The 27,640-nt window shown below is 46.2% G+C and overlaps 1 protein-coding gene and 1 long non-coding RNA gene across 2 annotated transcripts in view; one reads left to right on the forward strand and one right to left on the reverse strand.

Moving 5' to 3' along the window:
- On the reverse strand, positions 1-2,583 carry LOC146894724 (uncharacterized). Its single transcript, XR_015001577.1, has 3 exons — positions 2,471-2,583; positions 1,631-1,679; positions 1-450 (listed from the first exon to the last, which is right to left on the reverse strand). It is a non-coding gene; the product is annotated as an uncharacterized LOC146894724 (long non-coding RNA).
- Positions 2,584-5,768: 3,185 nt separating this feature from the next.
- Positions 5,769-27,640, forward strand: part of LOC125408356 (uncharacterized) — a 51,560-nt gene continuing 29,688 nt past the window's right edge. The window contains exons 1-3 of the mRNA XM_048446611.3: positions 5,769-5,903; positions 8,622-8,706; positions 21,001-21,093. The gene's annotated coding sequence lies outside the window, so the exon portion shown is untranslated. The remainder of the gene's footprint in view (positions 5,904-8,621; positions 8,707-21,000; positions 21,094-27,640) is intronic.

The following is a 27,640-nucleotide window of genomic DNA, read 5'->3' on the forward strand; positions in this document are numbered from 1 at the left end:
TTAATGGGGGTGGTTTACATTTTTAGAAGTTAAGTCCATTATCATTGTAGTGGGACATGGTGGCATGCAGGCAGATGTGATGCTGGAGAAGTAGCTGAGAGTCTTACATCTTGATCTGCAAGCAACAGGAAGTGATCTGAGTCACTGGGCATGGCTTGAGTTTATATGAGACCTCAAAGTCCACCTTCACAGTCTCGTTGTTTGGGGAAAGAATAAGGAGTTTTAGCCAGGAAGGGTGGTTAACCAGGAGACAGCGCCAGGCCACAGTGCAGGGGATGTGGTCTGGACTGTGATTGAAAACAAAGTCCTGGGCCTTAAGAATAAACTTAAGATCAAAGGAACCTTCAGGAGGCCATCTAGCCTGGAGGACTGGCCACTCTAGTGAGCAGAAGACCTTTAGTTGCCCTGGTTTCACACAGGCTACAGAGACTGCGGAGCATTCCTGAAGTCCTGGAAATGAGAAAGAAGAGACAAAGTCCAAGGGGACCCTAGATTTAGAGGAAGTTTGGCTTCTGGTGGAGATTAATTCACAAGCACACCAAGAAGACTGACAGCAACCAAGACAATGAATAAACCAACATGAGGAGGTGAAAAGCCAGCAGACACAGACAGAACTCTGTATGATGGGCCATGTAGTCCTGGTCCAGTCCCCAAGGGCCACAAATGGACAGAGGAAGAGCCAGGGTGTCCCCCTACTTCTTCTGGCTCAGAAGTTAACAGCATGTTCACCAATTCTCTGTTGAACCCCAATTTTTCCGTATACCAGACACAAAATCCAGAGAAAACTTACAAGTTGACCAAAACCAGTAGAATAAAGTTTGCTAGAGACTGGGGTATCCCCTCCCAACATTGCATAAAGTCACGGATTTAGGCACCAAAAATGTTGGATCCCAGGGGTGTGCAAATTATAAAGAACAGACCACTGAAGCCTAGAAGCCAGAAGCAAACTTTATTCCAATCACCACGGGACACATAAAAACTCCCTGTGCACTGGGGCCGTAGGTCAGAGTTAGGGCTTCTGACATTCTGACAATGGAAGCAGGTTTTGAGTCTCTTAATTTTTTTATGTTTTTAATTTATTATGTATACAATATTCTGTCTGTCTGTATGCCTGCAAGCCAGACCTCATTACAGATATTTGTGAGCTGGGAATTGAACTCGGAACCTTTGGTAGAGCAGGCACTGCTCTTAACCTCTGAGCCATCTCTCCAGCCCCTTGAGTCTCTTCTTAAAGTAAAATCAAGCATCAGGTGTGGGTAAAAGAGCATTTACAACCTTGAGGTCAGGCTTAGAGTCATGTTACGTGTTAAGTTTTACAACTTTTGATTTAGGATGCTAATTTAGGATGTTTGCAGGAGCCTGTGGAAAGGATGCAAGGTAGAGAGCAGAATCTCAGAGAGGGGAAGTTAAAAATTAAGGGAATACAATGCAGGAGTCCTATAGAGGCAATGGTTAGGAGCTAAGCTTTATCCGCCCTAACTGCTGAGTTGGGAGGCAACTGTTAAAACTTTACTTCCGCACACAGTAGCTGCCAGGATATCCAGGATATCTGCTCTTAAGGCAGAAAGCAGTTGCTAAAGGTTAATAGTGGCTTTATTTCCCCCCCCCCCCCAAATGTGTTTAGGCTTACAGTTTTATGTTCTGGGCTCTTCGGTAGAAATCCGGGGAACTCGGTTGACCTTGGAAGGCAAGAGGCAAAGTATCATTCTAGCCCTTCTCTTCACCGTGGCAAAGGACTCCAAATATGTGTATTGAATACCATACTTGGTCAGTTACACCAGCACTGGATTGTAAATCATGTTTAAATCTTAGCAGTTGTAGATAAAGCTCACGTAAAAAACTAAGCATTTTTAAACATCTTATTAAAAAATCTGAATACAAATTACATACATAGCATAATTAAGATTAGATGTGCATACATGCATACACACACACACACATACACACACACACACGATCACCAAGCTAAGGTACTGTGAATGGATTGACAAAAGACAGAAAATGGTCCTTCCCCATCCAGAGTGAGTATTTTTCTCTTTATTAAGATTAAGAAAAGGACATCAGAACGGGAACACTTGATTTTCATCAAAACATCTTTTAAATCAAAACAACGCTCAGCATTTTGTTAGCTTGGCTCAGTATCAAGCGAGGCACATCCTGTTCTTTCAAAGCTAAAGAGTAGCAAACATAGGTACACATTTTCATGAACTACAATATCGTTCAAAACGTAACAAAGCATATTTACAGAAATCGAGTGATTTGCCATAAACTGCCTACATACAATTAGCTTGCATTTCTTTAACTGCTCATTAATTTTTATTGCCTCTGATCCTGTCAGCACTGAGTCAGAACGATTCCCAGGGTCTAGGGTGACTGCTGGTATTTCCAGATAAGAAACCTGAGAAGCATCAGTTCCCAAGAATTTTAGAGGAAAATACTTGAGGAAAACGGGGTTTCCAGGAGTGCTCACCTCTGACCCCTGCGTGAAGATGAAGTGACAGTAAAAACCACCAGGAGAATCGTCAACGTTGTGAGAGAGAAGAGAGCGTGCAGGCTGGGCGGTCCCAGCAGAATTCTGGGCTGTTCCCAGGTCTGCTGGTTGGTGTTGAGTGAGAAACTGTCCCCATGGGCTTTGCCTTGTGGAGACGTGTTGGACAAGCACTCAAATGCTGATCTGAAACCAGGTCACAGGGCTCCCAGCACAATGCAGCATCTCAGTTCCTTGTGGTAGAAAACAGCATTGCATAGCTAAAATAAAACTTAAAACAAATTTGACTTACTCCTTTGTTTGCATATATTGCTTCAAGACAAAGCTGTAGTGATATTTCATTTATATTTTAATAAATAAAGCTTGCCTGAAGTTCAGAGAGTAAGACATTCGCACTGCTCAGCCTTACAGACCAGGCAGTAGTGACACACACCTTTAATCCCGGTAGCTATGCTAGTTTGCCATAGAAACCAGATGGTACTGCTGCACGCCTTTAATCCCAGCCCGAGAGAGGAATATAAAACGGGAGGAGACAGCTCTCACTCACAGCCTCATTCTGAGATTCCTGGAGGCAGGATTGCTTTTTCGAACTGAGGTACAGGCTGACTGTTTTGCTTTTTTGACCTTCAGGTTGAACTCCATTTACTGCTTCCGGGTTTTTATTAATCATGCTACACAAAACATTCTCAGTAGACACATCACCTCATTAATGTCATTTGCATTCATAAGAAGATGTTTCGAGTGTAATAATTTTATCTGTATTGGAAGGCGTAAAAAGCCTAGAAATATACAGAAGAATGGAAATAAGTTGTATCTACGTGGGATACGTTTATATGTTTTCTTTTTTTTTCCACCATGAGAAATACAAAGCATGTCATCACTTTTTGAATGGGTTGTTGTTATAATCCATTTCATTAGTTTTTATTTTTATGTGTGTATTACAAAAATTAAATTTAGACTTCTTGGGATATAACTGGTATGAAAGCTGGCGCCAGGCCATCAGGGGACAGGAGTGAACCAAAAACTGAAAACATTTTATACTTTGGTCCCACATTTATTTGTATTGGACATTGGAGTTTTAGGGGATTGCTGCTCATTTCAAAGCCCAGGTTTCCTCCTCAAACGATCAGTGTTGGAAAATTTTGCAAGAAGTTTAAAAACATGGATGCATTCTTTTCATCTATGAATAAGACATATCTATAATCTATATCTGCAAATAACTCACAATATAGCCAAGGAACCAGGATCTAGACAGATTGCCGACAGACAGACAGAGAAAGAGGACACAAAAAAACAACAAAGATGGCAGACTTCTGGCTTCTTCTTTACCCCCACCCGCACCCCCATTGCTGTCAGCAGTGACCCACTTCTAGATGGCTGGTCAGATATGCTCAACACCTGTCTGGACATGCTTGCCTATAGCTGTGGCCTCTCAGATACTCTTTCTTTGTCTGAACTGACGACTCCTCAATTAGGGGAAGGGGGCTGTCTTAGGTTTTCTATTGCCATGAAGAGAGACCATGACCACTGCAACCCTTATAAAGGAAGCCGTCTAACTGGGGTTGGCTTAGAGTAACAGAGGCTCACTCCATTATTGTTATGGCGGCATGCAGGCAGACGTGGTGCTGGAGAAGGAGCTGAGAGTTCTGCATCTGGATCTGCAGGCAGCAGGAAGGGAAACTGGGAGACTGGCTTGAGCATCGGAGACCTCAAAGCCCGCCCCCAGGGACACACTTCTGCCAACAATGCCACACCTACTCCAACAAGACCACACCTTGTAATAGTCTCACTCCCTAGGAGTCCATAGAGGTCATTTTCTTTCAAACCTCCACAATGGCCCCTCGTTGGCCATCACGATACTTCACACCTTCAGCCCTCCAACAGAAAAATGGAGCTGCCCCCTTTTTTTTTGCTCTGTGCTCTGTAGAATGTCTCTGTGTGTGCCTGGCTGTGTGAGTGTGTTATGGCTAAAAAAGCACCATTTTATGCTGGGCGTCCTTCTTGGTACCCACCACCCGTTTGTCTCTGACTCCAGTCCCTGTAAGATAAGTTCCCAGTAACCCTGATTCAGAGACCCCCCGTGTACAGCCATGACTATCTACTTGTTATGATCTGACTGCCTTTTTTTGTTTCTGTAACTTGCTTACGGAGATACCCAATGATTGTTTTGAGTTTCCTTAATCATTTGACTTGGCAGGACAAAACAGTTTTTGCTTGATTGCATAGTTGTTGAGGGTCTTCTTTTGGCTTTCCCTTTAAAAATTCTTTCCCATACCTTCTTTCGCAGCAATCTCGAATGTGTCTCCCAGACTGTTCATTCTGCTAACAGCTAATCAATACAACTTTTAATTATGATTGGATTGAGTCTGTGGTCTTTTCCCAGGGAGTCACAAAAGTAGCACAAGTGTAGTGCTTTTAATGAAATGTGTAAACGGTTGTTGCCTGCTGTGTCTGAGAGTCTTCCCTCCTGCTACCTGGGGTGCCTGTCTCAGTTCTTTAATAGGCAGAGGAGGCGAACCTGCTCCAAACCCTACTTCGCCTCCAAACCCTAGGACCGGATTGTATAGCCTCTGTACAAGGCTAAGCGCAAAAGTTCAACTGGCCGGCCATGTTAGGGCGCACAGGACGCCCTACCTTAAGATACTATTCATCCCGAAAATTGCGGTAGATAAACCAGTTCCACAATTGGAACTGGCGCAAGCTTTAGTTTAGAGGTGCACCGGGGGACTGGCCGGCAGGCTGTCTCGCCCTAATCTGGGATTTTAGAGAGTAGACCCTTCTGGCCTCCTGAGGTCCCTTTTATGAGGAAGAGAAAAGAACTGACTGTTAGAGATTGTTAGAAAACTACAGTGAAAAAGGAAGACAAGGATATACATCGTGTAAATGGCGTCATTATGTTTTGCAGGTTACATCAGAGTTAAGAAACAAACTTATTCTTTTTGTTTGTTTGTTTCGAGATAGGGTTTCTCTGTATCTTTGGAGTCTTGTAGACCAGGCTGACCTCGAACTCACAGAGATTCCACTCTCTGCCTCAGCCTCCCGAGTGCTGGGATTAAAGGCGTGCGTCACCACCACCCAGCTGAAGCTGTCATTCTTAAATGATGGGAATGAAGTTAGTATTCTAGTTTTATCAACCCATGGATTGGTACCCCTCTCTGTCACTCAGGGTCTGAGCCGGTGAGAACTGAAGCTCTGTCCAATCGAAGGCACCGGGACGAGAAACGTGCAATCAGGCGAAGAGACCGAGAGTAGGGGGCGGGCTTTTGCGGTCTTGCTGGGGCCTTTGTCCCTGATACGTCGTCGGACCACCATCTTGGGATCTGGAGCCGGCCTCCCAGGTTCCGGGGGACTCTGTCGGTACCGGCACGGTTCTGCGCCGCGCAGCGAGGACGCGGGGTGTCCGGACTCCGCCATGGTGAGCGCGACGTCCCCGCGGAGCTGGTGCCGGCGGCGGCAGAGTCCCCAAGCCCGAGCCCTCCGTCCCTCCGCCTGTGGGGTGGGGGCTGGGCGGGCTCCCGGCTTCCTGGCGTCCTGTCGCATCCCTGGTCCCTGCTTGGGGACTCGAGTCCCGCTGCAGCGCTATCCGCAGCTCTGGCCTGGTGGGGGCCGCGCGGGGGACAGGACTGTGGCAGGAGGCCCAGGGATGCAGGTCCCCGTCCCTGAATGAAGGCCCCCGCTTGGTTTAGGGTTTGTGGCACTTCTCTGCAGCCAGCTGATCTGAAAGGACTTTTGTCAGCTGGTCAGTGCCTGCTCCCTGGCCCCAGTCATTCGTTGCCCCAGGATTTTCCTGGACCTGCGTCGCTGTACGGATCCACCCCGCTCCCTCTGCCCTGTGTGCCTCTTGCTTTGTGTCTTATTTCTGAATCTCGGGCTCGCTCTATATAGGACTAGTTTTTGAACCGTACTGATTTTAGACGTGTGTCTTTTGATTTCTCACCACCGCTTCCCCTTAAGGCATTTATTTTCTTGAGTCCAGTTCTCTAGAGCATGGATTGGAATTCGGATTCCCACATATCCATTGGGCACTACCCAATGGCTCTCTGTGATGGAACTTAGGGGAGCGTCCCAGGGAAGCACTCGTCCACGATCCCAGCCCGCGTGTGACAGGAGTGTCTGACGAGGTTGTCCAGCAGCCCGGGTGTCCAGACTCTTCTCAGAGGCAAACAAAGAATTGAACTAGGGACTCTGAAGAGATGAAAACAACCATCTCTCGAAGTGGAAAACACCCTGGCAGGAAGGATGGGGTCTCCAGAGCAGGGAGACCTTGAAGTGGTCTGAAGTAATCATCTTGTTGTCTTTTGCGGTCCCGGGTTTAATTCCATCTCCCTACATTCAATCTCTAGCCCAGGCAGTCTTGATCTGAATGGAGATAAGCAAGGGTAGAGGCCCTGGCCCCGATGGATGGTCTTGTTATACACACACACACACACACACACACACACACACTCACACACAGGGTGCACACATGCACCTGCCTTAAGTGGGAAGTTCTGTCTTCCCTGCTGGGCTGTCCCTATCATCCCTGACACCCAGTCTTCTCTCTCTCTGTCCCCCTCTCCCACTCCTACTCCCCCTCCCCCCACCTTTTGAGGCAGGACTCCTCACACTAGTCAGGCTGACCACAGCTGATGGTGGTCCTACCCCAGCCCCTTGAGCACATGCACCACCCACCACCCTGTCCCCTTTTCTCTCTCCACCCCGTCCCTGTAGCATTTCTTTGAAATCCTGAGTGTGAGCACCTGACCGGAAAAGGACTTTTGCTGGCTGAGCCTCTACCCGGGCAGATAGTGGGGCCTGGGATGTGGGCTTCCAGAAGTAGCTGTGTACAGAGGGCTCACCCCCTGCCTGCCTGCCTTCATCTACATGTCCCCTCAGTGCCCTGTTAAGGAGAAAGAGGAGAGGGCTTTTAGATCCAGGCTCAACTCACCTTCACATCAGACATGGTGGTGTAGGCCTGAGGTTGAGACCAGCTCAGACTACAAAGTTCAGGGCCATCCCAAGCAACCTAATTACCCTGTCCAGAGGGCCCTGGGTTCCAGTCCCAGTCACCTCCCTGTGGGACTTCAGGGATGTCAATACTCTCTTCTTGAAGATTGGGGTGATGTCATCCCCTGACTCTCAGTGTTGTGGGCCCACAAAGGCCAAAGTGAGGAATTGCTTTAGAGAGACCCATGCTGCTCAGAGCCCAGAGGCCTGACAGAGGAGACCTGGGGCCTGAGGGAGGAGGTGAGGGTCTGCAGGAGAGTCAGAGGGACAGGGATTTAGGATGAGACGACTGGTGGTCTGATCGTGTAGACCAGTTATGAGGGAGGAGAGAAGTTTGAGGAGATTTAAAGAGTGAAGGCATGCCTGTGGAAAGACTGACCAGATAGAAGGAAAAATTAGCGGGACATGGGAAGAACAAGGAAGCCCTCCTCTGGAGAACCCCTCCCTCTGGAGAAACCCCTATTCTAGAGGACCACCTCTACTCTACGGAACCTCTCCACTCTGGAGAACCCCTCTCTCTAGAGAGCCCCACATTCTAGTGGAACTCCCCTACTATAGAGAATCCCCTCTGGAGAACTCCCTTTGCAGTCTGATGGAAGGAACTGTTATCAGCTGAGGGTCAAGTAGAATGTTTGCTGTGAAGTCGCCAACATATATATATATAGAGAGAGAATGTTACTTCTATATAGCAATATCTCCATTAAGAATATTAACATTGCCGGCGGTGGTGGTGCACGCCTTTTATCCCAGTACTTGGGAGGCAGAGTCAGGTGGATCTCTGTGAGTTCGAGGACAGCCTGGTCAACAAGAGCTAGTTCCAGGACAGGCTCCAAAGCTACAAAGAAACCCTGCCCTCCCCAAAAAAGAAAGTGAAGATATTAATATTTTTTGTCTGGAGAGATGATTTAGCGGTTAAGAGCACTGGCTGCTCTTCGGAGGACCAGAGTTCAATTCCCAGCACCCACATGCCAGTTCACAACTGTCTGTACCTGCAGTTTCAGGGCACTGGACACCCTCACACAGACACATATGTAGGCAAAACCCCAATGCATGCGAAAAATATAAATAAATCATTAAAAAAAGAATGTTGAAATTTTAGTGAAACAGTCTCAAAGCTGGAGCCTCTAAGACATTGACTCTTTTGCAGATGTAAACTTGAATTCTCCTGGGACATCCTTGTGACACTATTTTGAGAAGGCCCAAGGTGCTTTACTCCCTGCAGGCTGGAAACGGTGAGTGTGTGGTCTAGCTTCCAGAACCAGGGGAGGGAAATCTGTAGCCTGCATAATCAGACTGGTCTAGGTCTCCATCATCTGTGCAGCGTGACTGTGGGGTCCTCTCCCCCAGAGTCTCTTGACTTGGAGGCTTGGAGCCTTCGTATTTGGTTTCTGTAACCTGCAATTTAGATGCTTTTGTGTCTTTGCTTGTGATATCAGGTTCCATTCTGTCTCCCAGAACTAAGTCTGTTTTTGCCTTCAGCTCCATCTATGGGTTCTGGTGAATTTAGGCAGCCAGCACCGGGCCCTGGTCTCCTGGAGACAACTCATCCTGGCCTGCACAGGCTGTCAGTGGGTTCCTAGGACTGCCAGTATGTTTGAGCTGCCAGACAATGGCCCAGGAAGATGTTAGTCCTGCCAATAACATCAGTGGCAGTGGACTGTGGCTGATGGCAGGGGATGTTTGTGAATTCGCAGTTTTGTGCTGAAGGCAGTGATGATGTTGGCCCTGGTATAAGGGCCCCTTGTCTCTGCTGCTTCTGAGTACTGGTCATGTGCGGAAGTTGGAAACTGCAGCCATAGTGGAGTGGCTTAGGAAGCCGGACCTAGAGGACTTTTGTAAGCCTGGGTAATGATGGCCACCCGTTCACCCTGGGTTTCCTAGACCCAAGCCCCAGGAGGCTAAGCTAGCGCTGTTCGCCCTACCCTACTACCGCAGACTGCCTGTTGCAGGTTCGGGTGTGCACTTCTGGTTTTGTGGCTCCGGCTGACTAGCTTTGAACACTTGTGACTATCTTTCTCTTTCCAAATCCAGACCCGTGAGGCGAGTGCCACTCTGCTTTGTTTTTGTTGACACCGACCCATCTTTCCCTAGTGTCCCTTGGGTCTCTCAACACATCTTCCCCCTGAGACCTTTCCCTTCAGGCCCTAGGGTTGTTTAGGTATAGGCAGGAATAAGGATTCTCACTTCCTGACTTGTTGATCTTGATTAACCTCTCCCTCTCTTCCTCCCTCTCTTCCTCCCTCTCTTCCTCCTTCCTTCCCTCCCTCCCTCCCTCCCTCTGTGTGTATGTCTGTCTGTGTCTGTAACTAGGAATTGAACCTAGAAATTTCAGCACACTTGACAAGCTCTCCCACCCAGCCACGTCCCCACTGGGATCCTTAGTTTGTCTTTAGACATGCTCTTGGTCTGTAGCCCAGGCTAGTCTTGAATTTGGAATTATCCTGTCTTGGATTCCCAAGCTAGGATTGCAGGGCTGCTCCATGAGGTCTGGGCCCATATCCTTCGCAGCAGTGAAGAGAAGACCCCGTTCAGTGACCGGCACATGGTAGGATCCTTGTGCAAAACAGTACCTTTTTGCTTCCCTTGTGCCTCCAGTGGCAGGCCTTGAGGTTGGGGTACTCAAATGCAAGAAATATGTCTTTATTTGTGGTGTTTGTGTACCCGGCCCAAGCCGTTGAAGATGATGCTTGTGAATCCAGATGTAAATGGTTATAGGGACCAGGGACAGGTCCTATACAGAAGTGGTGAGAGGGGACTGGGGACAGGTACAGAAGTGGTGAGAGGGGACTGGGGACAGGTACAGAAGTGGTGAGAGGGGAATGGGGACAGGTACAGAAGTGGTGAGAGGGGACTGGGGACAGGTACAGAAGTGGTGAGAGGCAGGCGACAGACACAGCAAGAGGCAGACAGGCAGAGACCACGGTTAGGCCCAAGGCTCCTAGGCCTTGTATGATCCAACTCCTTCCTCCCCTCCCTTCTGCTTTGCTGAGAGGTGCAAACCTTGGGGTGGTACTGGGTGTGGTGATGCTCATTCTTGTGATGGGAGGCAGGGTAGAGTGTCTTGTCAGTATTTTCCGAGGGTTTGTCTCTGCCCCGAGGAGGGCTGACAGGAGCCAACTTTCAGTATTTTCCGAGGGTTGATAACTGATAACAGAGTCGAAAGAGATAGGTTAGGAGGCTTTGGAGACTCAGAGGGTAGGAGAAGACCTGGCCACTCGGGAGCCTAATTAATGTCTTTTTATCAACTGAGAGACTTGAACTCCAAAAACAGCAAAATTTTCTGTGCAGGTTGCCTAAAGTAGAGACAACTTACCTTCTATATAAAGATACTTCAAGGGCTGGAGAGATGGCTCAGTGGTTAAGAGCATTGCCTGTTCTTCCAAAGGTCCTGAGTTCAATTCCCAGCAACCACATGGTGGCTCACAACCATCTGTAATGGGGTCTGGTGCCCTCTTCTGGCCTGCAGACATACACATAGATAGAATATTGTATACATAATAAATAAATATTTAAAAAAATAAAGATACTTCAAATAAAATTATTAAAGTAGCAGTGAACCCTGCTTATGGCCCAAGTGTACATGACCTCCAGGTACGGCCTTACTCCTGTCTCAGGTATTAACCTTACATGAGCAGTGTTTGAGGACCACTTTTTATGGGGGTGGGGGTGGGGCAAAGGGAGAGGAGTCTGGACATTCAACAGGCACCTAGAGGAGGAGGGGGACAGGAAGGCAAGACTGACCCCCCACACACACACACAGCTGAATCTGATTTTCTAGAATGTTCTGCTGTTCAAGAAAGTTCCAACTCCAGGAGCACACTCCTACAGTGAGTGTCTGGAAAGGAGGGTGAAAAACCAGCATGACCCCCACTCTTTGCCCCTGGTTTCCTGCGCCCCAGGCATAAAGGACTGGTTTTCCCTCTTTGGTCCTTGAGCTTCAGAGGTACCCACCCAGCAATAGGGACAGCCTTTGGATGGGCTGTGGAAAGTCCTACCTGATGTCTAATCTCTTCCCCCGTGCAAGCACCAGGGCTGTTCTTCCTGTTTCTGCTATAGAGAAAGGAGCACGGGGCGGGGCTACTGCTCCAAGTCCCCATGGGGGTGGAGTCCAGTCAGAAGACGGGGACCTGAGGAGGTTCTCCGTGTACTGGACTTCCTCTAGTTGAGAGGGCAGTGGGACTCAGACCCCACATTTCCATCTGCCTCAGTTTGGCTCTGTGTAGAAGTTTTACCAACTGCTCATCGTCTTTGTGAGTTCCACACCGTTAGCTACAGATCCCCAGCTGTCAAATCGGGAAACCAGACCCACTCAGCAGGCACGCTTTCTCTTTTCACGTTTTGCTGGTTTTAAGACAAGGCTTACCCAGGCTCACCATATAGACCCAGCTGGCTTTAAATACACTTTGATCTTCTTGCTTCTGCTCCAATTTGGGGGGCTCCAGCTTTGACTACCCCTTGCTTCTGTCTTATAAATTCTGATGCTTTATTGTAGCTGTAGTTACCCATGTTGGTCGCTTTCCCTCTGGGTTCCTGTACTGTGACTTTAAGAGTTGAAGACAATAACAGGTCTTCACAGGGTCACTGAACAGATTTAATTTAACCCATGTGCAGACTGAATGAATAAGGGGGTGGGGGGAGGATGGCTCAGTGAGTAAAATGCATGCCATGCAACAAGAGGACCTGGCATGCTGGCGTGCTGGTGTGCTGAGATATTTGTAACCGCAGTGCTAGGGGAACAGAGGCAAGTAGACCACAGTCTAACTGAGAGAGTTACCCTGTCACAGAAATACAGTAGAAAGTTAACAGAAGGAGACACAGCCTTGACTTCTCAGGCACACATGTGTATACACATGTGCCGTGTGTACACACACATATGGGGAGAGAGAACAAGAAGATAAAAGAATGAATGGTTCTGTCTCTACCTTTTGTTTATTTTTATTTTTCTGGTAGTACTTTTGTTTTATTTGGGCAATATTTGATTTTTACTTGTTTGTTTCGAGATAGAAACCCATTATATCACTCACATCGGGTTGGGATTCACTGTATAGTCCAGTATGGCTTCAAACTCATGGAATCTCTTATCTCAGCCTCTGAAGTGCTTGTAGGTGTACACACTATTTCTACCTACACTGCTTGTCTTATCCTTATCCGCTCAGCCCATGGCTTCTTGTAACCCTTTAAGCACACAGAGGAGACAGGGTGGGCCTCCCTCCAGTCCCACTCAGAATTGACCACATAATCCCCACTGCACCTTGTGAAGAAAATTCAGCTGAAGTTTACACTCAGCTGTTTCCCAGCCAGGGACTGGGAGGAGATGGGGCTTAAACCGGCCATCTGTGGCTCCAGTGTTCTGGTTTCAGCAGGCCCTGGGTGGGAGGCCAGTGGCTACAAATTGTCTCTGATTTTCAGCCTTTGTTTCCTGGAGGGCATGGTTTGGATGAGGAAAATGGAGTGTGGGGGGACTGAAGCTGTGCCTTGCGAGGGTGTCTGCAGGGACCTGACAAAATAGCCACACACTCTGCAACTTGGCTTTGCTGCCTCCAGGAGAAGGAAGGGCTGGAGAGAGATTCCCAGCGCAGTAGTTAGGGATGGAGCTCTACTTATTCACAGAAGAAGCAGGAACAGTGGATTCTCCCAACTCAGGAAAGTGGGTGTGGTGGAGTCAGGTGCCAGCCACTTGCCCACCTGCTTCCTGTTCATGGTTGGATGTTTATCCGAGGTTCAGTGCTGGCTTGAGTCTGCTGAAGCAGCTCTATAGCCCCATGCAGGACAGATAACTGGACCAAGACCCGTAACTCCTGCCTTGGGGCCTTGGTACCTGCCTGCCTGAGCCCATGGAGCAGAGCAGACTCAGCTCCCCACCCCCGGTGCTTGGCTTCCCCTTTCTCTTCAGGCTGTGTCTGTACAGGAGCATTTAGACATCAGGTTCCTCCCTTTGCCACCTAGGAACCTGACACCCTGTGTTCCTCCCCTGACTACAATGACCAGTGTAGATATGGTACCATGTGGACACTGGCATCTGCCATCAATGGGTAGGTTTGAGGGCAGATCTCAAAAAATTGGGTTTAGGACCTAAGAACACAGAGGTCCCCACAAGAGGATGAGAAACAGCTGGGGGACCATGGTACTCATCTGTAAGTGGAGTACTATCAAATCGTTTAGGTTGTGCAGGCATGGTGGTGCTTGCCTAAATTCTGACACTTGACACACTGAGGCAGGAGAATTGGGAATTTGAGGCTAGCTTAGTCTATATAGTGAGACTTCATCACCAAAAGGGGTGATGTTTGCATTTGAGTTCCAAGTGATTCTAGGCAGACAATTTTCCTAGGTACAGTTTCTCACCTATGCAGTGGATCAAACCTTTGCCTCATGGGGTGGTTATGATGCGCTGGGGCACAGATCCGGCAGTGTAGACTCCCATTACAATGCCAGCTGTGTGGTTTTATTGCTGCCATCCCAGCATTTGCGGAGTTGAACCACTAGGACCAACGAGTTCAAGGTCACCTCAAGATATACAGAGAAACCCCATAACTCACAGATAAGCACTTATATAACAACACCACAAAACAGACAATAGACAGAGAACCAAAACAAAACAACAAAAAGGTTAAAAAGTTCTTAGTACGTGGGAGAAATCATTTAAAAAGGAGTAATTACTGGGGGTGACGAGATGGCTTAGTGGCTAAGCATGAGAAGTACTCTGGCATAGAGACTGAGTTCAGTTCCCAGCACCTACACTGGGCAGCTCAACCTGCCTGTAACTCCAGCACCAGGGGACCCAGTGCTCCTCTCTGGCCTCTCTGGGTTCTCACACTCATATGCTCAAACCTAATCGGTTTTCTGTGCCCCACCCCCACACATAGTAGGGTTAGCCAGATCAAGCCAAATTGAAAAAGTGTAACAACAGCTTTATTTGAGCAAAGTAACCTCCAGGCTAGTTCTCCAGTCCCAAGAGATCCAGGCCAGAGGGGCTGCACCCCTGTTCCCCCAGCTAAAGTAGGGCTACTTTATAGGTTGTCGGTGAGGGCTGATGATGTACCTGCCACAAACTGGGTTTGCACCAAGTATGGTCAAAAGCCGAGTGCTTAGGTGAGGATCTGGACAGCTGGCAGCAACGGAAGTTGCAACAATCGCCAGGAATGCGGAACTGGGATTTTTTTGGGGCGTTTCCTTTGTTCAGAGACTCTCTGAGTGGGCAGGGTTTGCGGGGGGGGGGGGGGGGGGAGAGAGAGAGGAATGAGGCTTTCCAGATGGTGCAGGAGCAAGCTGGAGGCTCCAACTGAACAACATGCTTGTACACATGCACACAGATGATTTAAATAATGAGCAATTAGTATAGAACTTGGCAGTTGACAGCACAGCAGGCCGCTCCAGCTTCCTTTCAAGAAAGCATCTATGCCTGGGTGTGTAGAGAGCCAACTGCCTCCGGTAGTGGCTTAGGAGGTGTAGTCTTGCTGGAGGTTTCAAAAGCCCTGCACCATTGTGAATTCTGTCTGCTTCCTTTTGCTGTTTGAGATGAGAGGCTCTCGCCAGCTCCACTTGCCCTGACTGTCCGCCACCACACTCCTGTGGTGATGGTGTAGACCCCCTCTGGAACAGTCAACCCAAAGTGAGCTAAGATGGCTTCACATCCGCTGATGACAGCTTCCCTCTGACTGTAAGTTCTTGAAGCCTTGGTTGAAAGCCCTCTGAATGATGTATTAGGCAGCCTTTTGTCTCAGGGAAGGGTATTTTGGCACGTGGTTTTCAGAGCTTCCAGTCCATGGTCCCCTCGTCATGTCACACTGACACCGGGAAGAACATCTAGGCAAGGCAGGCAGTGGAGCCAAGCTGGTCCCCTCACTACAGCCAGGAAGCAGGGCTGCATCTCAGCAGGCATTCTAGGACTTCTAACAATCTGTTTGACCTGCTTACACTGTTTTGGTGTTTATCCTGTGGATCTGGTGTCTCACACGTGTGAAATTTTATACTGTGAATGCTGTAACCCTAGCGTGCATCACATGATCATAATTTATAATGTTTTGAAAGACAGTGCCTCATGAAGCCTGGGCTAGTTTTGAACTTGTCATATAGACAAGAATGAAGCAAAGCCTCTGATCTTCCTACATCTACCTCCTGAGTGCCGAGATCCCGGGTGTGCACCCCAGGGTCCTGTTTGTGTAGTGTCTTCGTGTTCTGTTGCTGTGTAGAGACACAGTGACCACGACAACTCCTGTAAATGAAGCCTTCCAACTGGGCAGGCTTACGGGCTCAGGGTTTAGTCCATTGTTAACATGGTGGGGACCTTGGTGGCACACAGGCAGACAAGGTGCGGGAGGAGTAGCCGAGAATTCTACATCTGGATCAGCAGGCAGCTGGAAGAGACAGAGACACTGGGCCTGGCTTGAGCATTTGAAACCTCAGAAGCCAGTGGCACTCTTCCTCCAACAATGCCACGCCTACTTCAACAATGCCACACCTCCTACCAGTGCCTGTGGGGGCCATTTTCATTCAAACCACCACGTGTAGTTTGCAATCTTTATGTGCTCTTCCTCTTGATTATTTTGTTGAAAAATTTTAATGATAACTTTTTTCCACGTATGTATTTATTGGGGAGATGGTGTGTGTGCTGTGGTGAATATGTTGATGTCAGAAGACAACTTGAAGGACTTGGTTCCCTTCATCAGATAGGCCCTGGGGATTCAACTCAGGTCATCAGATACTGCGCCCGCATGGTCTGGAACCACGAGTCTCGGCGGAGGGTGTCCAGGTTGAATGAAATCCACAGAGCATGAGGTTGAGGTGAAACAGCAGCTCGTTTATTGTTCTGCTGGGGCTAGCTTTTATACCATGGCACCAAATGGGGAGGGGGCTGCGAAGGGACTGTCACCTGACCCAAGGAGGAACTCTCACCTGACCCCAGTAGGGATCAAGGACTGATCACATGCACTCCACCTTCACCTGTCTCTGGTAGGGACTGTCACCTGACCCCAGCAGGGATCAAGGAATAATCACGTACACTCAAACTTCCTCATCCAACTCCAGGAGCAGAGGGAAGTTAAGATTCTTTGCAGATAAGCACCTCAAATGGGAGCAGGGAAATATAACTCGGGGTAGCAATTCCCACAATTCCCCCAACTTTATTTTATAATGAGGGGTCCTGTCTTAGGCCCTGCGAGGGAAGTACCTCCCCTTACCCGTCACTGGGCTCCCCCCCCCATACCCTGTCTTAGGCCGGGGGGGGGGGGGGTGTCACCCCACAGGTTGCCCGTCCTTGGAGACCCTCATTTTTTCAGCATCTGCAGCCATACCTCATGACTTCCGGGAGAGTCATGGGCCAGACTGAGTAACACCTGACGGTGGACAAGCTCAGTCTTGGTGAAGGTGTTTAGAAGTCGTTTTAAGAGGAGCAGACCTACTGCCACCCCTACTAGTCCCAAGATCCCCAGAGACAAGGCACCTCCCCATCGCTGTGCCCAACCACCAATCTGGGCCATGGCATTTCACCATCCCTCAGCAGATATAGGTTTAGCACGGGTTTCATTAATTGCAATAATCTGATGTACCAAAGAGTGGGTAAAGTTTACAAAGGAATCATTCCAAGGCCCTCTAAGGTAAGCATTAAGGCGTTGCACCTCAAAGGACATATTTTTTGCTTCCATAAGGGTCACACAGGAAGAATGATAGAAATAAGAACAAGAAGCTTGTTGCACCATCCACAACACATTAATCTGTTTCTGCAATAAGGCTGTTTGTTGATTTAAATTTAACATCCCTAATTGAATATGTGAGTCCATGGTATTTTGAGTCTCTAAGGCCTGGGTAACATGGGCAGCAAGAGTGTTAACAGTCTCTGCAGTCGCTGCATTCTGGGACACGGTGATTCCCGCAACGGTGGCAGCTGTGGCTGATATGGCGATGGCTGCGATGACTGCGGCGGTGATTCCAAAGTCTCTTCTCTCTCGATACAAGATAAGCTCTCGTCCATCATGTGGGTCTTCTACCACCAGGGGAACCAGAGCAGGAATTCTCACCATCAGCACGGACTCATCCGTCAAGGACCAGCAGTTGCTCAAAAAGCAGGAGCTGGAAGAACAATCAAGGACACCATCCTCCCCGACCGACCCATTAAAGGAGACAAACATAAAGGGAGGCAGAACACAAGCCAGACTGACAATAGAGAAATTCATTCCCGCTGCATAGTTAATCTGGAGGGATGTTTCAAAGATGTCTGATGTGTTCCATCTGGCTGTAGCATTGAAAGCCAAGCCCCTTTGACGGGCTAAAGGCCTAATATCTGTACATGCACGAGAGCCACAGAGAAACATGCCCGTGAACGTAGGTGAAACTCCTGCCATATTTGGATTTCTATAGGAATAATCAAAGGCCCCTCTCAAGGAGTTTTTAGAGGTAGGCCGGTGACCAAACCACCATAAATATTTATCTCCCTCCAATTTTTATGGTTCCTTGGGAGCACAATTTCCCCAAGATAATGGTAAGTACAATCTGAAGGATTGTGGCGTCTTCCAACATAAGGGAGCTGGTCTCGGAGGAGTTGGAAGTCCAGAAACATTTCTTTTAAAATTTATTGGGTAAAAGATATCTCTCAATCCAAAACAAGGATGCCCAGAAGAATCAGAAGAAAAGTCTCCCAGAGAATAATTACTAAGGACCACTCATGGTCCAGAAAGAGAGATACTAGGCATCTCTGAAATATTGCTAATCTTCCGGAAGCAAAGGGCATGAGATATATCAAATGTTAAATTACCCAATGAAGATCTTTCTAATGCTATATTTGCTGCAGGAACCCCCAACGTATAATTGGTGGAATAAAAGGATGGAAAAACAGAGCTTACTTTACTTACTGGCATCAGTATGGGTGGATTCCTCACCAATGCCCATCTCAGGGCTCCCTCGATGTTCTTCACTTGAATCCATATTGTCAGGACCAGTAGGGCCTGGCTCCACTGGCCGAACATTTCGCTCCGGCACCCAGATGGGTTTTTTGGTTCCTGGAGGGAAAACGCAAATGGCTCCCCTCACCCTAGCCAACATGGGTGTGGGTGATTGCCACTGTCCCGTGATACTATCCTTCCATCTAACCCAACCCAGAGATTGGGAAGGTTTCTGCCAATGTCTCTCCATTGCTGATAGACCTTGTTTATCTACTGTTAAAAAATTGAAAATGTATAAAATTGTAGATAACTGGGCATTTGGGGAGGTGATGTTCTCCCCCTTCTTTATTTTACAAAAAAATTGTTTAAGAAACAGCAGCTCGTTTATTGTCCTGCTGGGGCTAGATTTTATACCATGGCACCAAATGGGGAGGGGACTGCGAAGGGACTGTCACCTGACCCAAGGAGAAACTCTCACCTGACCCCAGTAGGGGTCAAGGACTGATCACATACACTCCACCTTCACCTGTCCCCAGTAGGGACTGTCACCTGATCCCAGCATGGATCAAGAAATAATCACGTACACTCAAACTTCCTCATCCAACTCCAGGAGCAGAGAAAAGTTAAGATTCTTTGCAGATAAACACCTCAAATGGGGACAGAAAAATATAACTCGGGGTAACAATTCCCACAATCAGACTTAGTGGCAAATGCCTTTCCCCACTGAGCCATCTCACCAGCCCTGGTTAAGAGTTTTTGTTCATCAGTGATACTGGATCTGTGGTTTGACTGTGATAGTTGTGTCCATGACTAATTTTATTTATTTTTTTTTTTTTGAAATAAGGGCTTACTCTGAAGAATAGGCTGGCCTGGACCTTTGATGCCCACCCTGACCTTGATCTTGTAGTCCCTTGCCTCAGCCTCCAGAGGGCTGGAGTTACTGTCATGGGCCACTATACCCCTCAGTGTGTACCCTCACCCCCCCTCTAAGGTCTTAGGCTCTGTATCTGTGTCTTTCTCCCTCTCCAGAATCTTGCTGGGTAGCCCAGGTTGGTCTCAAACACATGATGGAGCTTACTGAATGTAGGCATTACAAACAAGATGCCCCACTCTGGGCTTGAGACAGGATTTCACTCTTTGTCCAGACTGGTCCTGAACTCAGTTTTCTGCACCAGCCTCTCAGGTGGCTTGAAACATGTTCATGTCTCAACATTCAGCTAAGTCTCTTTTAACAGCCAAAGGCTGCCTGGATACCGTGTCTCCTCTGTGGCTACGGTGTAGCCATCCTGAAGCACAGGAGTAGCATATTGCTTTCCAGTTCAGAACTGGTACTTTGTTTTCTTTCTAAGAACTAGAGTGTAATTCTTGTGCCATTTTGAAGCCTTCATTTCTCTCTGTTTCTTTGTCTTTTGAAACTCTCTTATAGCCCAGGGTAGCTTTAAACTTACTTTATATAGTTTTAAAAGCTTTATGCAAGCCAGGAGTGGTGGTGCACACCTTTAGTACCAGCATTCGGGAGGCAGAGGCAGGTGGATCTCTGAGTTCTAGGCTAGCCTGGTCTACAGAGTGAATTCCAAGGCAGCCAGGGCTACATAGATGAACCCTGTCTCAAACTCCCCTTCCCCAAGAATAAAAGCATTGTAATGCTGGTAGTATGGTTATAGCTGGGAAGTCAGTAGGGCCTCTACTTGTTGTTGTTTTTTTTTTTTTTCTTTTTTATAAGGGGCTTTAGGCATACCTCTTCAGGGCTATAGAATTCTCTAGGAAAGAAGTTTGTTAGTTTCAATGTCCCTGACAGAATTATTAGATCTTCCTATGATGGTAAAATTCTCTTGCTGAAACTATATTTTCATGTGCTTTCTCTTCTGGAACATATCACTAGTATGTGCTTTCTTAATGTCCATTAGTGTATATCAAAATGTCAGTTAGTCCTTAAATGTTTCCCATTTCTTAACCTGCTTCAATTATTTAAAGATACAGTCATTGTGCTTTGGATTTTTTTCTCTGCCTTATCAATTCAGCTGTGGAGTCTTTGCTTTTTACTCTTTTTCTTCTTTGTCTTTGTTTGTGATGCTTTGGATGTTGTTTTTTCTTTTTTACACTTATTTCTTTTGAGGCAGGTCTCACTGTGTAGTCCCTGTCAGCCTAGAACTTGCTGTGTAGTCCAGGCTGGCCTTGAATTCACAGAGATCTGCCAGCCTTTTCCTCCCAGGTGCTGGGATTAACGGCCTCTGTCCCTGTGCCTGGCTTTGTTTTTCCATTTTTTTTTATTTTTTTAATTGAGCTCTTTCCATGCAAAGTTTCTGACCAGTTCTTTATAATGATCTCTTTTTCCGCGTTCCATGTGCTCTAATGGAGTTGACCAGCTTGGTTGTATTTTCTCTTTGTTATCTTCTGTTATCTTAGTCTCCAGATCTTTATTTTGGGTTATTTATCATGCTGCTTACTTCCACTTGAGGGTAGCAGTCCGGTCGGGTCGGGGAACAGTGTGAGAATGTTTCTGATTCACTTGAGAGTGGCAGTCCCGTCGGGGAACTGGGTGAGAGTGTTTCTGATTCACTGGTCACAGTGCCGTCTTTGCAATGAAGCCGTCGTTCACGGGTGGCCTCACTCGGAACATTGCAAATCTAATGTGTTGTTTCCCATTTGCAGGACACCGCATGACCGGAGCAGAGTTCATCTTTAGGTGGGTGCTGAGATTCAGGCCATGGACCATAGCAGAAGCCTCGGTTCGATGCCTCCCAGGTCAGTCAGTGCATATGGCACAAGGGGTATCATGTATCGGTTGTGTTGAGCTGATTTTATACCCAAACAGTTCCTGTAGATAGTTAATCCTGTGACTCAGACATGTGTTTTCTGCAGTTCCTGAAGAGGGTTCCCCTTGTTAACACATTCCCCAGTTTCTGCTTTGAAGTGCATTTTCTTAGATTTGTTAAAATTTCAATCCTATATCGTACTTAGATCCAGTGGTTCTCAACCTATGGGTTGTGACCCCTCTGGGAGTTGAATGACCCTTTCATAAGGGTCACCTAAGACTCTTGGAAAACACAGATATTTACAGAACGATTCATAACAGTAACAAAATTACAGGTGTGAAGTAACAATGAAAATAATTTTATGGTTGGGGTCACCACAACATGAAGAGCTGTATTAAAGGTTCTCAGCATTGGGAAGGTTGAGAACCTCTGACTTAGATGTTTTTATAGTTTAGTCGCTATACCTAAATTCTCGCTTCCATTCTTTTTTAAATTAAGCAGTTGCTAACATCGTCTTTCAACACTTGCTTTGGTTCTGTTTATTCTTTGTAGCTGTGGTGGTGATGCCAATAGTAATCACACAGACGACTCTCTGTAACAGCCCTAGCAGTCCTGGAACTCACTCTGTAGACCTGGCTGGTCAGGAACTCCCAGAGATCCACCTGCCTCTGTCTCTGGAGTGCTGGGATTAAAGGTGTGCGCCCCCATGCACACAGGCAACTCTTTGAGTTATCTTACATTCATTGTAAGGAAAGTGAACCAAAGGTAGGAAGATTATGGTGACGTAGAGCTCAGACAGTGTTTCCTGGGAGGAGAGAAAAAGTAGGTGTGAGGTTTTATTTTAAGAAGAGTGTAAAAACTAAACTTGATGTTAAGGAGTTGTTTGTTTATTTTAGTTCAAATTGGACTTACCTGATTTCCAAATTTGGCACATCATGTTTGATCTTGGGTGGTGGTATTTTTAATATCATTTTCTGTGTTCATAAAGTGAGTGCCAAGATTGAGACCAGCCATGAAAATCAAGAGAAAGACTTGTGGCAAATAGGAATCGAAAAAGCAGTACATCAAATGAAGACTGTTGATTTAGTTAAAACATTTATTACGAGCTCTCAAACCACATTTCAGGTCCGAACATAAAGGATGAAAAGTCTTCAGGAATGCGGGGCTGCTCCGTAGTGGGGCTGGTGAACTGCGGACTGGAGAAGAGCCGCTTCTCTCTTTTTAAACAGAGTTGGAATAAAATGTAGATTGTAAGCATTAGGCTGAAGACAAGAGGACTTGGGAAGAGAGCAAGACAGCTGAGAGCGTGCGTGCCGGCTGCTTGTGTCGCCAAAGCCAGCACTTTTATAATTGAGGAAGCCCTCTGATGTGCTGACCCTCTTGGTGTCCATAAGAAGATCCAAGAGTCACGCTGTTATACTCAATATATTTGATGAGAGATATCCTTCAAAATCAATGTAATCTTACTGACACATCAAGAGGTTTCATATTCAAGATGCCTCTAGGAGATTCAATCAATGCTAGAAGTCCCCTTTTTAAGGCAGCATTTAATGCCTAAAATGTGAAGAATATAAGGAAGCAAACCATTAAATTTAATGGGTGTAGAATAATGTTCATTACAAGATGGAGCTGAGAAAATGGTAAGTACACGAGAAAAGTAGTGTAAATATAGTTATCCGAGAAATCTTTTATTAAGTAGCTATACTTCAGAAAACATTAGGATGTATGTGCTAGGAAAAGGCCCCATGAGTATAAGGAATATGAATATTGTTTATGTCTCAAGCCAGAACAAAAAGTTCAACAGAAAATCCTCTAAGGGAGAAAAATCCTATGAATATAAAGCATGTATGAAAATGTATAGCCAGATGTCACAGCTCTGCAGCAATCAGAAATCTTATACCATTTTTTATTTGCTGAGACAGGGTTTCTCTGTGTAGCCCTGGCTGTTCTGGAACTCACTCTGTAGACCAGGTGGACTTTGAACTCATAGAGATCCTCTTGCCTCTGCCTCCTGAGTGCTCGGATTAAAGGCATGAAATCTTACACATTTAAGAACCTTATATACCTATAAAATATAGGAAAGTTTTCTATTGTAAATCAGCCCCCATTCAACATCGGAAACCTTAGAATGGGGAGAAACCTATGGATTTACAGAGTGTTGTGAAAGTATTCAATCTGAAGTAAGTCAGTGCTCACTTTTCATCAGAGAACACATGCGGGAAGAAACCGTATGAATGTAAACCTGCTAACTTCAAGTCCCAACTCACTGTACATCAGAGAAGTCACACAGGTTGGAAGCCTTAATGATGTGATGAATACAAGAAGACTTTCTCTTGCAAGTCGCAGCTCTGTGCATTGGAAAAGTCATGCAGGTCATAAACCATATGAATGAAGTTTTCTTGAACAAGTCAGACTTCACTTCATGTCAAAGAATTCATACAGGCGAGAAGCCTTATGAATATGAAGAATGTGAAAGCCTTCATCCACATGTCATGTATCTGTGCATTATAGACCCCACATAGGTGGGAAGCTCTATGAATGTAAAGAAAGAAGGGCAGCTTTCTACTTTGTTATGCCTCAGAAGTTCTTAAGGCAAGACCCCTCTTGGATGTAAAGGATGCAGGAGATATTTCTCTCAGGTCAAAACTTTATCAGAGGACTCATACCAGTGAGAACCTCTTGGATGCAAAGAATACGGGAAAAGTTTCTATCACAAGACAAGCTTCACCCTGCATCAGAGGATAAGTACAGGGAGAAGTCCCATGGCTGTACAGAGTACAGATCAGAGGATATGTCCAGGAGAAATCCTGTGGCTGTACAGAGTACAGATCAGAGGATAATTATAGGGAGAAATCCCATGGCTGTACAGAGTACAGATCAGAGGATATGTCCAGGGAGAAATCCCATGGCTGTACAGAGTACAGATCAGAGGATATGTACAGGGAGAAGTCCCATGGCTGTACAGAGTACAGATCAGAGGATATGTACAGGGAGAAGTCCCATGGCTGTACAGAGTACAGATCAGAGGATATGTACAGGGAGAAGTCCCATGACTGTACAGAGTACAGATCAGAGGATATGTACAGGGAGAAGTCCCATGGCTGTACAGAGTACAGATCAGAGGATAAGTACAGGGAGAAGTCCCATGGCTGTACAGAGTACAGAAAGCTTTCTGCTCAGTCAAATTCCCTGTGCATCAGAGAACACACATAGAGGCCCTGTGAATTCAAATAATGCTTCTAGAAAAGCTTTCTTTTGCAAGACACACTTACTTGACATCAGAGATCCCATACAGGTGCAAAACCTAATATGGGGCTGGAGAGATGGCTCAGAGGTTAAGAGCATTGCCTGCTCTTCCAAAGGTCCTGAGTTCAATTCCCAGCAAGCACATGGTGGCTTCCAACCATCTGTAATGGGGATCTGGTGCCCTCTTCTGGCCTGCAGGCAGACACACAGACAGAATATTGTATACATAATAAATAAATAAATAAATAAATAAATATTTTTTAAAAAAGCCTAATGAATGTGAGGGATTTAGAAAAGCCTTCTACAGGAAGTCACAACTTACTGTCCTTCAGAGAGCTCATATGGTTAGAAACCATATGAAGACAGATTACAGGAAGGCATTCAATTCAAGCCAGGCCCAGTATTCCTGATGCCTGCAAATCCAGAAGTAGAACTCTCAGCTATATGTCTGGCTGCATGCTACCATGCTCCCAAACATCACGATATGGTCCAAATCTCGGAAACTGTAAGCAAGCCCAAATGAAATGTTTTCTTTTATAGTAGCTGTGTAGGTCATGGTGTCTCACCACAGCAGTGGTAACCCTGACTAAGACAGCACTCAAGCAATGAGTATAAAAAAATTAAAAACATGTACAAGGAACATGCAAGAATTGTCAGATACCATGAAAATACCATATCTTCAAATTATGGGCATAGATGAAAGAGAAGAATTCCAGGTCAATGACGTAGACCAGATCTTCAACAGTATCATGCAAGAAAGCTTGGCCAAATTAAGAAAAGACACACTCATACAGATATAAGAAGCACATAGACCCCCAAATAGACAAGATCAGAAAAGAAGCTCCCCGTGGCATATTACAGTTCAGACATTAAACATACAGCACATAGAGTACTAAAGCAGCAAAAGAAAAGTTACAAGTCATATAGAAAGAAAGGTCTGTCAGAGCGACGGGTGGTTTCCATATGGCAGAAAGAAAATCCTGGATCCGTGCACTCCAGTTCTCAGAGACCGTGAACACAAACCGAGACTACCATGTGCAGGAAAACCATGTACCACAGTTGAAGGGGGGAAACCTTAATGATATAACCAGGCTAACAGAATTCATGTCCACAAAACAGAATGTTGGAAACAAGACTTTGCACTGATGATAGGAATAAGCACAGCCAGAGAAAGAAAACAAATGAAGCTGCAACTACTGAAGCACAAGATGACACTAAGAACATGAACAGAAACAAAAGGACAGCAATCAGCACACCTTAGAATAATAACATTAAATATTAATGGCCTCTACTCAATCAGAGCACACAGGTTGATTGAGTGAATTGAGAAACAAACTGAGCTGGGCTGTGGTGGCGCACACCTTTAATCTCAGCACTTGTGAGGCAGAGGCAGGCAGATCTCTGTGAGTTCAAGGCCAGCCTGGTTTACAGAGCTAGTTCCAGGACAGCCAAGGCTACACAGAGAAACCCTGTCTTGAAAAAAAACAAAAAAAAAGAAAGAAAGAAAGAAAGAAAGGAAGGAAGGAAGAAAAGAAAGAAAGAAAGGAAGGAAGGAAGGAAGGAAGGAAGGAAGGAAGGAAGGAAGGAAGAAAAAACCTCTATCTGTTGTCTACAACAAACTCATAGTATTGGTAAAGTACCCTAAACAAATGTGATCAAGAAGCAACCAAATGTTGCTCTTCTGATATCTGGCAAATAGACTTCAAACTAAAACAAACCAGGAGATATAAAGTATTCTTCATGTTAACCACTGGAGCAATTAATCAAGAAAACATTACAATCTTGATCAGAAACACACTGAACACTGGCGTGCACAGTTTCATACCACTGACCTTCAAGACAAAGATGAACTCCATTCAGAGCACCACTTTCTCCGTTAGACAGAACATCTGCATAAAAAATAAACAGACACATCAGACTTAGGTGGCACCATACGCCAGATGAACCTCACATGCCTAAAGAATGTTCCACTCAAGTCCCAAAGAATAGACACTTACTCAGAGGCTCATGGAAGCTTCTCTGAAATAGACTGCAGTGTAAACTGCCCCCTGACTGAGGAACTGGAGACAGTGATGAAAAACCTACAAGAGAAGCCCAGGCCCAGATAGGTTCACAGCAGAATGCTACCAGACTTCCAGGGAAGGTCCACAGCCAATCTTTCTTAAATGAGTTTTTAAAAATGAAAGAATGGGGCGTGAGTCTGAGACCTCTGAGGGAGTAGATGAGAGCCAGAGACCTCTGTGGGACCAGGCCTAAGTCAGGGACCTCTGTGGGAGTGGGCCCAGGCCAGGGACATTTACAGAAACAGATCTGAGCCAGTGACCTCCACTGGCAGGCCTGAGGCAGCGAACTCCACATGAGCAGGTACAAGGGAGAGACCACCGATGGAGCAGGCCCAAGTCAGAGACCTCTGCAGGACCAGGAGGTACAAGGAAGCCATCTCAGAGGGAGCAGGCCTGAACGACCCCTGGTATTGCAGAGCTGACCTCAGGAGCACTCAGTGATCTCCAGAAACACGAGTGACCAGCAGGGTGACTGGAACTGTGGCCCTGACTGCACCACAGGGAGCAACCATTTGAGCCTTGGATCCACTGGAACCTGGAAGACTGACCACCAGAGTCACAGACAGCCACAACTATACCAATCAGAGGAAAAGGTGGGTAACCAAGGTAAGAACACATGCAGTACCACAAAGAGCAACACGACACCAGTAAAACCTAGTGACCCTACAACAGAACGACTTGAACAATCAAATATAGATGAAGCAGAAGAAAATGACCTAAAAAATAACTTTAGGAGAATATTAGAGGCCCTTAAAGAAGAAATGAAAAATTCCCTCAAAGAATTGGAGGAAAAGACAAACAAAAAATTGGAAGACATCAACAAATTCCTTAAAGAAAACTAAGAAAACGCAATCAAATATATGAAAGAAACTATTCAATACATGAAAACTGAAATAGAGACAATAAAGAAGACACAAGCCGAGGGAATTATAGAAACAGAAACCATGAGAAAACAATCAGGAACCACAAATGCAAGCATAAACAGAATACAAGAGATGGAAGAAAGAATCTCAAGCGTTGAAGATACAATAGAGGAAATGGACTCATCTGTCAAAGAAAACATTAAATCTAACAAAAGCTTAACACAAAATATCCGGGAAATATGGGACACCATGAAAAGACCAAACCTAAGAATAGTAGGTATAGAAGAAGGAGAAGTCCAACTCAAAAGCACAGAAAATATATTTAACAAAATCATAGAAGAAAACTTTCCCAATCTAAGAAAAG

The sequence above is a fragment of the Myodes glareolus genome, chromosome 4 (genome assembly GCF_982192425.1).
Source record: "Myodes glareolus chromosome 4, mMyoGla1.1, whole genome shotgun sequence".
NCBI classification, from domain to species: domain Eukaryota; kingdom Metazoa; phylum Chordata; class Mammalia; order Rodentia; family Cricetidae; genus Myodes; species Myodes glareolus.